Here is a 17,975-nt window from a genome sequence, read left to right as displayed (position 1 = left end):
CCCGTCCCTCTCAAGCGCAATCTCTCACTCTCTCTTACAAATAAAAACATTAAAGAAAAATGCAAAATGCAGAACCTCTTACACCTGAAACTAAAGTAACATTGTAGGTCAACTATTCTTTTTTTTTAATGTTTATTTATTTTTGAGACAGCGCGAACCGGAAGGGGCAGAGAGAGATGGAGACAGAGAATCAGAAGCAGTCTCTATGTTGACAGGAGGGCGCCCAAACTGGAACTCACAAACCGCAAGATCATGACCTGAGCAGAAGTCTGATAATGATCAACGGAAAGAGCCACCCCGGGCGCCCCCAGCTATTCTCGAATTTAAAAAAATGCAAATCCTCGGGCTGCATTCCAGACCTACCAAATTACAGTTTATATATTAGCAGGATCCCCAGGTGGTTTCTTTGAACATTCAACTTTGAGAAGTCCTACTTTGCCCTCCACAGAGCACAGAGATTTCTACATCCTTGCCCAAGACCCATTCAGTCTTTGCGTGACCGCCTCCAGCCACGGGTCTTATTTTGCACTCCAGCCACCTGATAAGCAGCTCAAATTATTTGAATGCTTCTTAGTCTAAATAGAAATTCGCTTTTGTATAAATTCCACACTATGATTCCAGTTCTGACTTTTGGGTCAATCCAAAACACATATTCTTTCACCTGATATCCCTTTGGTTATTTACTGACTTAGTGTCCTTTTCTCCAGCCTGGATACTTCCAGATGCTACAGTCACCCTTTGTGCATCCTTTTATTCACCCACCTAGTCTATTTTTATTGGTACCTACTACATCTAGTCACTGAACTTGACCTATGTCCCCGAAATTTGGACATAGTTAAAATGGGTTCACTGGATATTATAGTTCTGCATATTCCTGATAAGATTTAAATGAAGGAAAGAAAACCTTTAATGTGGGTGTTCATGATTGGAAGACACAAGCCCCCAAATGCCAGATAGGTAACCAAGATATGCCATTTAAAGGAGGGTAGTAGCTGCTATCAACATCAGCCTATTGTTCCTGCCTGGGAGTTAAGTCCCACGAATGCCTCATCTTCTGACTTTTCAAGACAAGTCAGAAATGTGGGATTTGATGTGAATTTTTGGATTTTCAGATGTGTACAATTATACCATTCAGGGTTATCAACTGCTAACAGAATTCTCTCTGGTTGGCTTAAGCAGACAAAGGGTTAATGGGAAAGGTATACCAGTTAGCTCCAAAAATTGACCTAAAGGTGGGGAGCTGGGCTAAGGAGACCAGGCAAGAACCATGAGAGCCCCAGCAGCCAGGGACAGAGACAGGTTGTGCCCAAGGAGGTAGCTAGTAAAAGGCTAGCATTGGTAGGTACCACTGCCCTTGGGACTTTGGGCAATGCTCTCCTAGCCTATCAGTCCCACTGCCCTTGATGTCTTCCAACTGCCACCTCCATTTGAAATGCCAGGTGTGCTACGTAAGTTGCAGCCTCTGGGGCACATGTCCTGGAATTCCTTTTTTGAGAGTTTAAATGCTGGGAGGTTAGAAAAAAAAATTGAGCACAATTACCATATTAGGAATGCCTTCAGCTGCAAGTTACTATGAACAACTGAAAACATAAGGACAGGGATGCCTTGCTAGCTTAGTCAGTAGTGTGTGTGATTCCTGATCTCGGGGTTGTGAGTTCGAGCACCACACTGGGCCTAGAGCTTACTTAAAAAAAGTATATATACAACAAATAAAAACAGGTTGCAAACAGAATGCCCTTAATCTCTACACATTCCAGAGTGTATTTCCCTAGTACAAGTTTCTTCCTCCATGTAACCACAGTAGAATGATCAAATTCAGGAAATGACACATTAATACAAAGATTTGGCTTTTTCCAATCTCCAGAGTGGGTGACTGGCAAGAGAGAATGGAATTGGGAATAGCCATGAGGGTAGCCAAACACAGCAAATAATTTTGAAAAAGTCCCACCATATAGAGTGTCTATGGACTGTGTCCAGCCTGAGAGCCACCCACTGACTTTACTGCTTTAAACTTCCTGCTGAACTATCTCTTTTGATTAGAATAGTAAGAATATATGATATAAATTTCCGCTTTTCATATTGATATCATTTACTTTCTTTTTTTTAAATTTACTTATTTGAGAGAGAGAGAGAGAGAGAGAGAGAGAGAGAATCTGAAGCAGGCTCTGCACCTGTGGAGCCGGATGTAGGGATCAAACTCATGGAACCGTGAGATCATGACCTGAGCTGAAACCAGGAGTTGGACATTTAACCTACTGAGCCACCCAGGTGCCCCAATGTCATTTACTTTCTAAATAGTGTTGAAAAGAATCTATTGGAGGTAACCGGCAGGTGTAGAGACAGAGTATTATTTTCTCCAAATTTTTACTGAATAGATAAAAAATGAACAGGTTTTTTCTTTTTCTTCAATTTCCTTGTCATGTCAATTTCCTGAAAACCTTCCCTAAATGATATAATTATGTTGCTTTAAGTCTTACAATTTATAATGCAATCAGAATAAAAGAGGGATATTGAGAGTTCTTCCTCATCTCCTAGAAAAATGAAATTCAAATTGTGCTAGAGAGCTAGGAAATGGTACACATGGAATATTTTTATGTTATCCTTTTTAATGAAACGGAGGGTAGGAAGTATTTTGTAAAAAATGGGTGCTACAGGGGCCTGGCCTCTGGTCTGCTTGGGGGTGTGGGGAAGATTATGTGGGGCTGGCTAAAGGGTGAGTCAGAGATGGGAGAGCAGTTAAGAAAAGAGGAGGGAGGCAATGAGGTTCCACTTGGGGAGAAGGAGAGACATATTGACTGTATGCAGCCTTTTCTTATCTCCAAACTGCACCCTCTTTTGCCATTTTTTCATCTTTCTTTCCAGAGGTGCCAAGTCCCAAACTAAAGGTTTAAGCAGAGAAGGTCAAAGAGTAGGCTATAATACAGCTGGTTTCTCCACTCTGACAGGGAGGAAATTCTTTTCTTTTCTTTTTTAAATGTTCATTTGTTTTTGGGAGTGAGCAAGCACGAGTGGGGGAGGGGCAGAGAAAGAAGGGGACAGAGGATCTGAAGCAGACTCCAAGCTCCGAGCTGTCAGCACAGAGCCCAATGTGGGACTCGAACCCACGAACCGTGAGATCATGACCTGGGCCGAAGTCAGATGCTCAGCTGACCCAAGTGCCCCCAGGAAAGGAATTCTTATTGGGATTGGGGTCTCAGGGGTTTGGCAGACTTGAGGGTCTGGGAAGGGCGACACAACCAGGTTCCCAGAGTGTCGGACCAGAAAAAGAGTACCAAGAATTGGGTTCAAGGAATGACCTATGGCTGGAAAAAAGAAAATCTAGGAAGGCACAGAATTTATCTGTATTGGAGCCACTAGTATGGGACAAAGACTGCATAGTACGTGTGGGTATGGGAAGCCTGTGGTGAATTGCAGGTTTTGGGGCTAGTGGCAGGGTGGGGTGGGGGGTTGGGGAGAAGGGAGAGTTTGTGAGAGGAGGGCTTGCCAGATTAAAGAAATGAAAGATAGCCTCCCTTTTCCTCATTCCATTGTTTCTGCCTTCTAAAACTATTCTTATTTGTGTTGACATGGAAAGAAACATCAAGGGAAATATTAGATGAGTTAATCTTTAATTAAGTCAAGCTGAACACAGGTATTTGGGACAAGATGATTTAAAAAATCTAGTTATGGGGCACCTGGGTGACTCAGTTGGTTAACTGACTCTTGATTTTGGCTCAGGTCATGATCTCACAGTTTGTGGGACTGAGCCCTGCTGTGTCACAAAGGGGGGCCTGCTTGGGATTCTCTTTCCCCCTCTCTCTCTGCCCCTCCCCTGCTTGCATGCATGTATGCATGCACGCTCTCTGTAAAATAAAAAACTAAAAATCTAATTTAGGAGTTAAAGAGCATAGGGTTTGGGGTTTAGATAGACCTGAGGTCTATCCCGGGTCTTCTATTCCCTAGCTGTGTGACCAGAGATAAGTTACTTAACCTCTCTGTTCCTTAGTCTTCCTTTACAAAATAGGAATAGTAAGAAAATCTACCTTGTTAGGTAGTAGTGAGAATTACACAAGACAATGCATGCTAAATGCCTAGTACAGATTCTGGTGCATAGCAAGCCATCAATACCCCATAGTATCTCTGCTCCTGGTGACTTTAGGGACATCATTTAATCTCTTGGGGCTTCTGGAGTTCGTTGTATGGAGAGATTAGACAAAGGATGGGAAATTGCCTTTAAAAATTACAAAATGTATTTGTAAACAGAAGGTTTTAAAAAATCATGCAAGAATACGTAAAAAAAGGGATACATAAATAAAGGGAATACATAAGCCAAAGGGATTTTGCTGGTTGCATTGAAAGCCAGGGGTCTGGAGGTCACCCAGAGGCAGTAGACATCCATGTTGACAGAAGCTAAGATCTTATTCATGACCAGCTTTGAGCTCCCCAATGGCTTGATGATAGGAAACTGTGTGCAGGATATCATGAAAGATACTGTTAGTTGCTACCTGGTGGACATTTCCCTTTCTTTACTTTTCAGCCAAATTCTGGTTTTGTTCAGGTATCCTGTGGTCATGAGCTTTAAGGAATCTGGCCATCTCCTTAGCCCCACTGAATGGGGAGTATAAATCCTGACTATTTCGAGCCAATCACAGTAATTCTGCTTCCTTGGCCAGTGACTGGTTCACGAAATGGGCATGTGATACCATCCTGGCTAATGAAGGAAAGCCTAGGGGGTTAGGCTTCTATGAAAGTTTTCATATCTTATATATGGACACAAGGAAGAAATATGTCCTCTTTTCTTGCTCTGGCCTTTGGATGTTGCTTTGTGGAGCTGTGATTTTTGGTCCTGTGTCAGTCATTGTGCAACCATAAGAAACAACACTACATCTGGCAATGTGGAAAGCTCTAGATAACTTAGGTATTTGGTGATATTGTTGAACAATTAAGGGCACTCCCCCCCTCCATTCAGGCATCTTGTTATATGATTATTTTGTATATGGATCCTATTCTGCAACCTTGTTAAACTCATTTGTTCTAGTAGTTATTTTGTAGTTCTTTAGGCTCTTCTATATAAATAATCATGTTATCTGCAAATAGAGATTGTTTTACTTCTTCCTTTCTGATCTTTATGCTTTTATTTCTTTTTCTTACCTTATTGCAGTGGCAAGAACTGCCAGTACAAGGCTGCCTTGTTTATGATGTCATCTTGTTAGATGAGATTGTACTTTTATCATTGCTTAAGCCAGTTAAATTGGGTTTTCTGCCAGCTTCAATGCTTCTGGCTGAAAGCACTGTAGCTGATGCTATTATTAAAGGAAAGATTGATCCCAGAACACTTGGTTGTATGCAGATTGGAATTATGGTGATACAGACAAAATAGTAACATCTCAGGTTACCTCTAGCTGCAGACCTGTTGGGTTCCATTTGAAAATATAGCTTCTTAAAAGAAAGTTTTTTTAAGTTTATTTATTTATTTTGAGAGAGACAGCATGGGGGGGGGGCAGAAAGAAAGAGGGAGAGAGAAGAATCCCAAGCAGGCTCCACACTGTCAGCGTGGAGCCTGATGCAGGTCTACTAACCCACAAAATATGATTGGAAACCAAGAGTCCAATGCTTAACCAACTGAGCCACCCAGGCGCCCCTGAAAATATAGTTTCTTTACTCCTGGGGAACCAGGCTATTCCCAGTGATGCCGAGAACTGGATTTGCAATAGGGTGACCTGATAAGGCCAAGATCTGTCTCATGGAGAAGTCTGGCTGCATTCCCCACACAATCGAGAAAGTACTTTTACGGCCACATGTTTCTGTGACAGGCTCCCAGTCTCCCAGGAGGAAGGCTGGAATTTGAGCTCACTGTTGCCAATTATCCAAAAAGGATGTGATCCAGGAGCACGATAAGGATCAACAGGGCTCAGCTGGGATTTGGCCTTCTCCAAGAGGAAGGAATAAAATCTTTGATCGGCTCTGAAAACAAAACTAAACAAAATCTCAGGCAATGGCAGACACAGTTCTTTGCTATGTATAAGCTTTTTTTAAAAAAGAAAGTTTAACCAAATGTTAAGGTTTTCCTATGTGGATCTCAGACTCCAGTGTTTACTCTGAAACCCAGCATCACGTTCGAAGTACCTGTAGGCCATATGTGCTCCAGCAAGGGCTTCGGGGGTGTCAGGTGGTGGCAGTGGGCACGTTTGATCCCCACCTGCCACCACACGAATGCCCAGACCCAGAGACTGCCAGTGGCTTTCTGAGCAGTCACTGAGAAGCCTTGCCAAAATATAATGATGCCAAGTAAGATGAACAGAGGGCGCTTGGCCTTTCCCTGCAGCGGCCGGCTTTCTAACACCGGAGGCTCCGAGGTTCTCAGTGCCAAAAGCCATGCGGCAGCTCTTAACCTGGAGAGAAGGCACATGGGACAAGTGGCATTCTTCCAAAGCCTTTATTCGGTCGTTTTGGATAACCGCGTTTTAAAATGCCGGTGCTTGTCATGTTCTTTCCAGCCTGACATTTTGGAGAAGGCGTGTCTAACTTTATAAATTTATGACGCAGCATGAACCATGGAGAAATCATTTCAAAGATGTATTCAGGCAGCTTCTAAAGGGCCACTCCCACGGCTGCTGACGCAGGTCATCCACGGTGCATGGATGGGGGTTATGAACAGTCGGGCCGTTTTGGGTTCGCCCTGGTTCTGACGAGAGCGGAGCTCTCTCTGGCCATATTTACTTACGGCTCTGCGGTCAGTCAAAAGGACACGTTCACAAGACTGCAGGCTGGAAAAACTGTTCTCTCCTGCGTGTTCAAATAGCTCCGTAGGGATAGCGATATCCTTTGTATAAGACAATAATATGAAACTCACAGGGGCATCTGGGTGGCTCAGTCGTTTGAGCCTCCAACTCTTGATTTCGGCTCAGGTCATGATCTCACAGTTGTGAGACTGAGCCCCACATCGGGCTCCATGCTGATGGTACACAGCCTGCTTGGGATTCTCTCTCCCTCTCTCTGCCCCTCCCCTGCTCTCTCCCCCCGCCTGTCTCTAAATAAATAAATAAATTAAAAAAAAAAATAATATGAAGCTCACAGATCACCTATCATCTGTCCAAAATAGTCCAGATTGGGGTACCTGGCTGGCTCAGTCAGAAGAGCATGTAACTCTTGATCTTGGGGTTTTGAGTCCCACATTGGGTCTATACCTAGAGATTACTTAAAAATAAATAACCTTTAAAAAATTCCAGATTTTGTGACACTGTTAGGATGAACAAATGAATAGGTAGAATATTGTGGTAAATCACACAACATAAAATTGGCCATTTTATATTAAATGTCACTGAATTATACTCAAAATATCCACTCTATTACTAATTGCTTTGTTGTTCTTTTAAAAAATTTTTTGGGGGCACCTGGGTGGCTCAGTTGGTTGAGCGACCAACTTCGGCTCAGGTCATGGTCTTGCAGTTCGTGAGTTCGAGCCCCGCATCGGGCTCTGTGCTGACAGCTCAGAGCCTGGAGCCTGCTTCCGATTCTGTGTCTCCCCCTCTCTCTGCTCCTCCCCTGCTCATGCTCTGTGTCTCTCTCTCGCTCTCAAAAATAAATGTTAAAAAAAATCAAAAAAAGTTTTTAACGTCTATTTATTTTTGAGAGCGAGGGAGAGAGAGTGAGCACAAGCAGGGGATGGGCAAAGAGAGGAAAAAGAGACAGAGACAGACAATCTGAAGCAGGCTCTGCACTGTCAGCACAAACCCTGACATGGTGCTCAAACCCATGGGCCCTGAGATCATGACCTGAGCTGAAGTCAGATTCTCAACCAACTGAGCCACCCAGGTGCCCCAAGTGCCTTGTCGTCATAGAATTTAGTTAAAAGTAGTTCATCCGGCAGCATCTTAATTTCCATTGCCAAAGCCAAAGTCAAGGTTGAAATGGACATGTAGACTTTCTGTTATTATGACTTTAAATATTATGTGTATTTAGTGTATACTGGTGTCTTAAACCTTTATCGATTTTAACTAATTACAAGGTGGGTATTATCAGTATCCCCCTTTACAGGGGTGAGATCTCTGAGGTTAACTGACAAACCTGAAGGGCTATACGGCTTTGAACCCAGATAGGCTCTAAAGTCCGTGTGCTTAACCAACAGGTTAAATTGGCAATAATTACTGCTGTGTCACTTTTGGTACTGGCATTGATTGAGGGCTGACTGTGTGCCTTATACGTGTGTGTGTGTGTGTGTGTGTATGTGTAGACTGAGAGAGTGAGTGAGAGAGAGAGAGAGAGAGAGAGACGTGTCCAAGGTCATAGGCTTGACAAAGCCAGGATTTGAACTTGGCTCCTCTGCTCTGGCTTCTTGCATTATTTTATGTTGCCTCTGTTGATGGAATTAGCAAGTGCAAAGTAGGAACTCAAGCCTTGCCAGGGAGCAGGAAGTTGGGAACCAGGAAGATGGCTGGGCCTGGTCTGAAACCCAGCATCACTACACATCTGGGGACCGATTCAAAACCAATTCCAGAGAGGGACAGATGTTAACTGACTTGTCTTGTCTTCTGCGGAAGCTATCACCAGGGAGGGACCGACCAAGATGTGTGGGCACCTGGACGGGCAAATGATGTGGTGTCCCGTTGACTCAGGTGGTCAAGGTTAAAAGTCTGGCTCCATCACCTACCAGGTTTGTGACCTCGAACAAGTTCCTAGAGCTCTGTGCCTCAGTTTCCTCATCTGTAAAATGGTAAAATAAATAGTACCTACCTTACAGGGTTGTAATGAAGAGTCAGTCATCTGTATGCATAGCGAGAGCCTTGTAAGTCACTGTAAAAGATAATGACAATTTTCTCTATCTGGTTGCATTTCCAGGGATGTTTTTTAGCACCATCCCTGTAATTTGGTTTGGGCTGTCCCATCCCTTAATTCAGTTTGGACCCAAGTCCGAGCCACTGTGCTAATCAGGATCTTATCATATCTCAGTCAGTCCTCCCCCAGAGCAGGAAGGGGGCCCCTGGGTCCTGCTGGTCTCCTGCCACTGTCTGCGTGGCCCTTTGCTGGGGAGACAGAAACCAAATCCTTCCCAAAGATGCTGGGAAATTAGTTTAGCACCGTCTGCCGGTGTGCAGTGACTCAGAGGCTACCAACGTGGTGGGGCTCATGGGCTCGGGGGTTTGAACAAGATCGATGTTGTCATGAATGCAAAGCAGGCCGAGTTTGCCGTGAGGCTGGGAGGCAGGGAGAGCCTGGGCCTTCTGCCTGCTTGCAGCTCTCTTTCGAGGTGAGCTGAGGTTTTGAGCTGCGTTGGCAGCTCTCACAATGATGGCAGGGAAGCCAGAGGGCTCTGAGGAGAGGCACTGGGGTGCCAGGGAAAGCTGGCCGTTGGCTGGGCTAATCTGAGGGGGCCTCCATCCTGGTCGCTTACTGTGTGACCTTGGCAAGTAGCTTAACCTCTCTGACCGCCCTCTCCTTGTCAGTCAAGTGGGGTTGCGGGGAGGAGGAGTGGGGTGACGGATGTGAAGGGCAAAGCTTAGCACAGGACACAGCAAATGCTCGGTCATCACACCAGTTCCTAAGGTTGGGCTTTATATGCTCCCTGTCTCTTCCTTTCCTCAAACGTCCCCATCCCCTTTGGACCCTTCAAAACGACTCTCTGATGGCAAACGTTTACCAAAAAGGTGGAGAAGGAAAGGACTGGGGGGAAGTGTTGTGAGAATGTGTATGTGTATGTCTATGAGTGTGTAAGTGTAAGAAACAGAGGAAGGCACACACAAGGCAACACACACACATACACATAGACATGCACGTACACATAGAGATGCACAGACACACATAGAAAGAGGGGGGGTGCAGAGGCAGACGGAGGGTCCAAACCCTAGCTCTGCCACTCATGAGCTGTGCGACCAGTCACCTAACTTCTTGGCCCCTCACCTTGCTCATCAGTACAACAGGGACCCTACAACTCCTTTATAGGGTTGATGTGAATGGTTGCACATAAAGCAGTTAGAGAGTCCGGTACGTAGTAAATGCTCAGTGAATTGTGGCAGGCAGGATTCCAAAATGGAGCCCACGGTGAGCCCTCCCTATCCAATCCCTTCCCCTGGAGTGTGCGGGAGGGGGGACACGGGAATACGGTGAGGCATCACTCTGCCGATTAGGTTACATTATATGGCAAAGTAAAAGGGTGCTGTGGATGTAATTAAGGTCTCTAACAGGTTCAGTTTAGCAAAGGAGAGATTATCCTGAGTGAGCCTGATTTAGTCACCTGAACCCTTAGAATGTAGGTCTAGAGGTCAGAGACAGAAGAGATCAAGAAATTCAAAGCCTCAGCGATGCTCTCCAGTTGGCCTTGAAGGAGCCAACAGCCGTGTGTGGAGAGGACTGTGTGGCAGGGAACAGTGAGAGGCCTCCAGGAGCTGAGGCCTCAGTCCCACAGCTGTCATGAAGTGAGCTCTGTCAACAACCAGTGAGCACTGGAAGAGGACCCCGGCTTCAGAGGAGACCTCGGCCTCACCTTGACTTTGGCCAGGTGAGACCCAGACCCATTAAGGAATCAATTTATTCTTTAAATAATTTTTCTTCTTTTAGTGTTTAGTTTTGAGAGAGCACACGCGAGCAGGGGAGGGACAGGAAGAGAGGGGGACAGAGGATCTGAAACGGGCTCTGTGCTGACAGCAGGGAGCCCAAGGTGGGGCTTAAGCTCACAAACCGCGAGATCATGACCTGACCTGAGCCGAAGTCGGACACTCAACTGACTGAGCCACCAGGGCGCCCCTGGAATCAATCTATCCACCCATTCTACAGCTGATAGCTGTTCAGATTGTGTTCAGTTCTGGTTGGCACTTTTACTTTGCCCTGCAAACTTTTCTTTTCTTTTTCTTTTTTTAACATGGACAATATAAAGCAGGCTGACGGTGAGAAATCCTGCCACATGGTGTTCGTATTATGGTCTGGTTATACTTGGGTAGGAACTTCCGCTGAAGCCACCTACACTGCGGCCCTGCCCTTGAACGTGGAGCTGGAAGGAGAGATTACCACCGGCTCCATCACTCCACGGATGGCAGAGAGTACAAGTGACCTCCCCGAAATGACAGAGGAAAGAAATTACAGCGTAAGTTGACGGTGGAGCTGGCATTAGGTCCAGGTGCCCCAGAAAGAGCAAGAGCTTTGGACTTAGACGGACATTGGTTCCAGCCACTCACTAGCTACGCGACCTGGGAAAACGCCTCGAAGCCTCTGAGCCTCAGTTTCCTCATCTATAAAATGGGGGACGCAGTAACGCTTTGCAGGAAGGGTTAGTGAGGTAATACTTTATGTGCCTGGCCCTCGGCAAGCATTCAGGAAAGGGGCTCTGATCGCCACCCTCCCCAAGTCTGGGGTACTTGCCATGCACCTTGCGATCTCCGGAATAACAGGGAAGGGATCCCATGGTCTTGACAGCTTTTGGCAGAACTTCATGAGCACCAGACTCCTCCCAGCCACTTCCCAGAGATAACTATCTATTCGTCTGGAAAGATCTATCTTGACTTCACTGCAACGAGGAGCATATTATGCTCCTGTAACATTTCTCTTGGTGCAGTACAGGCAAGAGATAGTTTTCGGCAGGAGGTGGAAGGAATGTCCCAGAGAAAGGAAAAATCAAGAGTGCTGCCCACACTGCCCCTGGTCACTTTCTTTTTCTTTCCTTTTTTCCCTCTGTCTGCAGTCTCTTTCTTCATTAAGTCTTCTTAGGCCAAATAAGGATACTCTTTAGTATCTGGGAGTACACTCAAATTTTCAAATCCCTTCAACACGTGTTTTTCTTTTTTCTTTTGTAAAGTTTGTTTTGAGAGAGAGAGAGAGAGAGAGAGAGAGAGAGAGGGAGAGAGAGACTCCCAAGCAGGCTCTGTGCTGTCAGCGCAGTGCCTGACGTGGGGCTCGAACCCATGAACCATGACCTGAGTTCAAACGAAGAGTCGGACACTTAACCGACTGAGCCACCCAGGCACCCTGCTTCAACACATTTTATGTTTTTTAAAAACATTTTTTAAAATGTCTTACTTATTTTTGAGAGACAGAGTACGAGCGGGAGAGGCGCAGAGAGAGAGGGAGACAGAATCCACAAAGCAGGCTCCAGGCTCTGAGCGATCAGCACAGAGCCCAACACAGGGCTCGAACCCATGAACCACGAGATCATGACCTGAGCCAAAGTCAGACGCTCAACCAACTGAGCCACCCAGGCACCCCACATTTGGTCATGTTTTAACTTCACAGCAATTATGTACTTGGCACATGGCTATCACATGCTAATAGCTGCAGTCAGAGGCAATTAATAACTCATATAATTATATGATAATATAATGGCTAATATCCATCGATCATTTACAAAATACCTAGCACTGTTTTAAGCGCTTTTATGGGTGTTAATCTTCCCAACAACCCTCAGAGGTAGATATTAACGCTGATACCATTCTCTAGGGGAGGAAACTGAGGCTCAGCCAGGTTCGGCAACTGGCCCAAAGTTGCACAGCTAGGAAACAGAGGAGCTGAGTGTTGAATCCGGGTGGGCACATTTTTCTCCCTTTGTCCCTTTAGATCCAATTGCTGTCCTCTGCTCTGTTCTGTGCTCTGGGACTCTGACCTCCATGATCTATTATTTCCTTGCTCTCTGGTTTCCCTTTGGGTTCAGCGGGTGGGAGGTTGGGAGGACAGGAAGAGACGAGGCCGTTTCTCGCCCCTGCCCGCCTGGCTGCAGTTCTGGACAGCCACGACTCTGGCGAGTGGCCCCCCCTCCACCGGCCTGGCTCTGGAGACACAGCCTCTCTTCTGGTACCCGTCGGGGTGGTGCGGCTCCCTGCTGATGCCAGTCCTGCGTGTGATGCAACACGTCATCACGAGACTCTTTTGAAATAAACCTTGTACTGTGTGCCACATGTTTTCCTGGCTGAGACACCAGGCGATCCAACCTCAGAGCCTGAACACTCAGCCGCCACCTTACATGGCCTCGACCCGACCTGGAGACGAAAGCTTTAGGATTCCCCTCGGAGAGGGAAGTGAGAGAGCCTGTAGTCCAATGATCTCATTTCACCAGTGAGAATACTCTAGGAGGTGCTGCACGGGGAAATGTCTTGCCTCTGACTGTAACAGATCCTGGGCTCTCATCATTCTGTACGGACCCACACACAGCTTCTTACTGCAAAGCACCTGTGATTTTTCTGTCTGGGCCAATCTGTGGCCCCAAGAATCTGCTCACTGAGCACTCTAGCCAAGCTGCAAGTGCTAGAGGACTTGTGTCCTTGAGGCAGCCTCAAGCAGTGACAGATAGAGGCTGGTGGACTAATGCCCCCAACTCCCTCACCCTTTAGGTGAGTTATGTACAGTCTCCCGGCTGGGCTGGGTCCCAGGTACCCTAAGTGAATGCACTCCCTCCTGAATGCACCCTGAGTTGGTTTACTTCCCTTCCCTGTCTCACTTTCTCAGGGTCTGCTGATGCTTCCCGGGATCACCTTCCAAGTAAACGACATGCATCAAATTCTTGTCTCTGGGGTCTGCTTCTAGGGAACCCAGACTAAGGTAGGGAACACCCAGGGTTTTCTCTTGCCCTGCACCTCCCTTTTGTTCTGAGAAGTAGACTTCCCACTCTTGGCAGGGGGTATAGATCTCACTCTCCAGCTCCAGGGCTTGGAAGTCTCCTATATCAGAGTACCCTGTCTGTCTGACCACAGGGATTTGTTCAAGGATGGACATATGTGATATTGTGATTTATAATAAGGAAGAAATATTTGTTTTTCACCCACAGCCTCCTGGCTCACAGCTCCTAAAACCCTTGGATTTTCCTGTGATGAGAGGGATAAAGGTGTCTTTTGTTATGCTAAAGAGGGACCTTGGAAAGCATCTAAGGATGGGGGCAGGCTGCCAGGGGAGCCAACCTTGTGAATAGAGCCTTGGAAATTTCAATCCCACGCCTCTCTCTCACCCCCATCTCTGGGGAGGGGAGAGAGGCTGGAGACTGAGTTCAGCGGCCAGTGGCCAGTGATTTAATCAATCAAGCCTGTGTAATGAAGCCTCCATACAAACCGAAAGGAAGGGTTCAGAGAGCTTCAGGGTTGGATTTGGGGAGCTGGGGCACTGAGAGAGCATGGAAACCCCACCCCCTTCCCACATGTCTTGCCCTCGGTATCTCTTCCATCTGGCTGTTCCTGAATTCTATGCTTTTATCATAAACCGGTGATGTAGTAAATACATGCTTTCCTGAGTTCAGGGAGCCTCTCTAGCAAATTCACTGAACCCAAGGAGGGGGTCACGGGAACCTAGCTGACTGGTCAGAAGTACAGGTGACAACATCGATTTGTAATTGGCATCTGAAATTGGGTGGGGGGGGGAGGGGGCAGTGAGGATCAGTCTTGAGGGAATGAGCCCTTAACCTGGGGGATCTGATGCTATGTCCAGGTAGATAGTGTCACAACTGGCCAGAAGTGTAGTTGGCGACCACAACTAGGACTGGGTACAGAGTCTTAGCATGTCACCCAAAGCCCCGCTAATAGCAATCAACTCTAAGACTGCTGGTGGAAAGAGAAGCCCTCCTTCCATGGGGGCCACCCAACTCTGAGGAGAAGGGCAGTGGGGTTGCTAGCAAACCCCTGCCACCTCTTAGGGAAAGCTTGTCTGTGAATGAAGCCGGCACCAAGCAAAACAGGGCTGAGAGAGACAGACTTCCTGAAGACACTGTCTGCATCCTGGTTTTATTAGTATTTAGGTGTGGCAAGGCCAACAGAAGAGGTGATTGCCGTTAAAAAGATAACTTGTTATGCTCCCAGACCTCAAGAGAGAGTACATGTCACAGGATGGGGGGACAGTCAGGGAAGTACCAGGGTCGGTCACCAGGTGGAGGTGGGAGGAGGGTCTGTGGGTAATAGCCTTTATTGTGGTTTCTGCAGGAAAAACAGGTGAGGCAGGGGAAGCACGTTTGGATAACTTCAGTGGACTCTGGGGCACTGGGGCTGTCCCTGATGGTTGTCACTGGCCCTGGGGTGATGTGAGCAGGTATATGGTGGCCCGGATGTGAGAAATGGATCAGGGAGGATGCTGAGGTATAGACTTTGGGTTGGGTGGTTTGTACCCAAAAAGTGCATTTGGAGGGGTTCATCTGAGGAGTGAGAGGGACAAAGGAGGCAGAAGGCCCATGCGAGGTGACGGGAAACTCAGGCCTGTTACTGGGTTGTGGAGAACAAAGTGTGTCCTGTCCAGCTATGCACGCAGAGCAGACGGTGAGGCAATGAGTTTGCAAGATAAAGAAACATAGTGAACACAGTCCCTGCACCCAGCCGTGTCTCGATTTTGGACTTCGTCACAGGAGCCGGTAAATTCCCTATTCTCTTGCAGAAGCCAGTTGAAGGTTGTCACTTGCCAACAGATAGAATCACACAGCTGAAGGCAGGTTTGGGAGTAAGAAACCAGGTATCTACGAGGCCAGTCTTGTTTTCCACTGTGCCTCTCAATGTGCTTGATGTGTTCCAAACACATGCCAGGTGACCCCTGGATTTCAACAAACGGTGTGGGTGACAGGACTCTGCAGAGATCATAATGACATCTGGGTGATCAGCCACAGCCCCCATCTCCGTGTTGACAGGAGAACAAGGGAACAGAGGTGTCCAGCGGGGGCAGTAAGTCCATAGGCAGAGGCTCCTTCACCGCAGTCTCCCCAGGACGACAGATTACAATTCCAGAAATGTGCACCTGCTCTGTATTCGGGAGACTGTTTTTTGTGCATCAAGAGACCACTTGAGGCCCTGTGAGCGAAGACGTAATGGAGCTGAGTCACAGTCTGGGAACGTGAGGAACTAATGTCCTCAGATGGAGGTGACTTGAGGGCATTTACCAACAAAGCAAATGCCATGAGGTAGTGACGACACTGCAGTTAAAGGGTGCCTTCCTGGGGCACCGGGGTGGCTCAGCCGGTTGAGCGGCTGACTTCGGCTCAGGTCATGATCTTGCTGTTTCTAAGTTCAGGCCCCGAGTCGGGCTCTGTGCTGACAGCTCAGGGCCTGGAGCCTGCTTCGGATTCTGTGTCTCCCTCTCTCTCTGCCCCTCCCACACTCTGTCTCTCTCTCTCTCTCTAACATTAAAAACAATTAAAAATAAATATTTAAAAAATGTTCAAGGGTCTGCTACCAAAACAAAGCAGATACTCTGCCTCTCCAGAGGGTTTTACCCAGAGACCAGAAGTTCTCTGAATGCAGAAGAATTGGAAATAGCATATTGTGTTGGTTAGCACAAGGGGTTGACAGCTGTATCCAGGACTCAAAAATAACTGTGGCTCTAACAAGATGAAAATTTGTCTTTCTCAGGCAAAAGTCCCCAGCTCGTGTGGTGGCTGGGGGTGCAGGGTCCCCCCATCTTGTTGGCCTGCCTTCCCTGGGTGCTGCCCCATCTGTAAGTTCCAAGATGGCCACCAGCATGTCCAAATTCCAGACATAAGGGAGGGGGAGAAGAGGAAGAGGAGGGGCACACTGCTTCCTTTGAAGTCATGATACAGAAGTCGCTCCTCTCGCATTGGCCAGAACTTGGTCACAGGCGGCCATTATTATAGGCAGCCCTGTGCTCAGCTAAAAATTGTGACCCTGCTCCTACAGAGTTGAGTTCCTCAGCCTTGGTGCCATTGGCATTTTCGGCCAGATAATTCTGTGTTGGGTGGGGGGGAGGCTGTCCTGTGTGTTACAGGGTGATTAGCAGCGTCCCTGGCCTCCACCCACTAGATGCCAGTAGCACTCCTCCACACTGTGACAACCCAAATAACGCATCTCCAGACAACAAGATTGTCCCTGCTTGAGACTGCCGCAGACGAAGGGGAGGGTGGATATTGGGGGACAGCTAGCCATCTCTGCCACCTACTCGCTAAGAGTTTTCATTTCTTTCCTCCTCACAAACAGAAGAGAGTGGTCAGTTAGGAGCACAGCCACACAAGGCAAGGGGACGTGAATTCAGATGCCACCTCTGCTGAGTACGAACCTGTTTCCTCCTGAGGAAAACCTGGCTGGTTGCTGGGGGTACGGACAGGAGATGATGCACGGATGGTACATAGCACGGGCCAGTCACATAACGAGCACTCAGCGAATACTAGCTATCTACATGGAGGCTGGCTTGGTTTTGGCGGGGGTGGGGGAGGAGTCTTGGTGAACTTTTCTGGACGGAAGGGACGCTTGGGTTGTGGGAGTTTGCAAAAGAGGAGGGAGACTGATGGACCATTACTTGATGGGGGAACAAAAGAATTACAAAGAGCCAGGTGATGGTTAGAAGGTGAGCAGCAAGGATATCAACACTTTCTTATATAGAAGACAGAACTGGGGCGCCTGGGGGGCTCGGTCAGTTAAGCTCAGACTCTTGATTTCAGCTCAGGCCATGACCTCACGGTTCATGGGTTCGAGCCCCGCATTGGGTTTTGGGCTGACAGTGTAGAGCCTGCTGGGGTTTTCCCTCGCCCTCTCTGCTTCTGTCTCTCAAAATAAATAATTAATAAACTTAAAAAAAAAAAAAAAAAAAAAGACAGAGCTGGGACTAGGTCCCTGAGTTCCATGCTAGTGTTTTGTTCTTTATCGCCACAATGTGACTGGGTAACATTGGCACAGCCGTTGACCCTAGGCTGATTCCTCTTCCAGGTGCAGCCCTCACTGACCTTCTGAATCAGGACTGGGTCCAGCTGCATAAAACGGCAAGCCCAGTTGATGGTACTTTATAAAGATAAAGCGTGGTCTCTCACATGAAAAAAAAATGTCTGGAGGTGGTTGTCCAGAGTTGGAAAGACAGCTTGGCATTTTCAGCAGGGACCCAGGTTCCTCTCACTTTCTGCCCCACCATCATAAGCATGTGCCTTTCAGTCTCAAGGTCATCTCACGCTTGCCAGTGGCGGCCACAGCCACTGCTCTCCCATCCAGGTGCCAAGTGGCAGGCAGGAAGGGACAGGCGCGAAAGCAAGACTATCATCTGAGCCAGCCCCTTTTGCTGGACAGTGTTACCAGAAACCCTAGCCAGCAACTTCTACTTCCATCTCATTG

This window comes from Herpailurus yagouaroundi, unplaced genomic scaffold (genome assembly GCF_014898765.1).
Source record: "Herpailurus yagouaroundi ecotype Mexico unplaced genomic scaffold, PumYag 222, whole genome shotgun sequence".
NCBI lineage: Eukaryota > Metazoa > Chordata > Mammalia > Carnivora > Felidae > Herpailurus > Herpailurus yagouaroundi.
The sequence above is the reverse complement of the archived record's forward strand: the minus strand, read 5'-3'. Positions refer to the sequence as shown.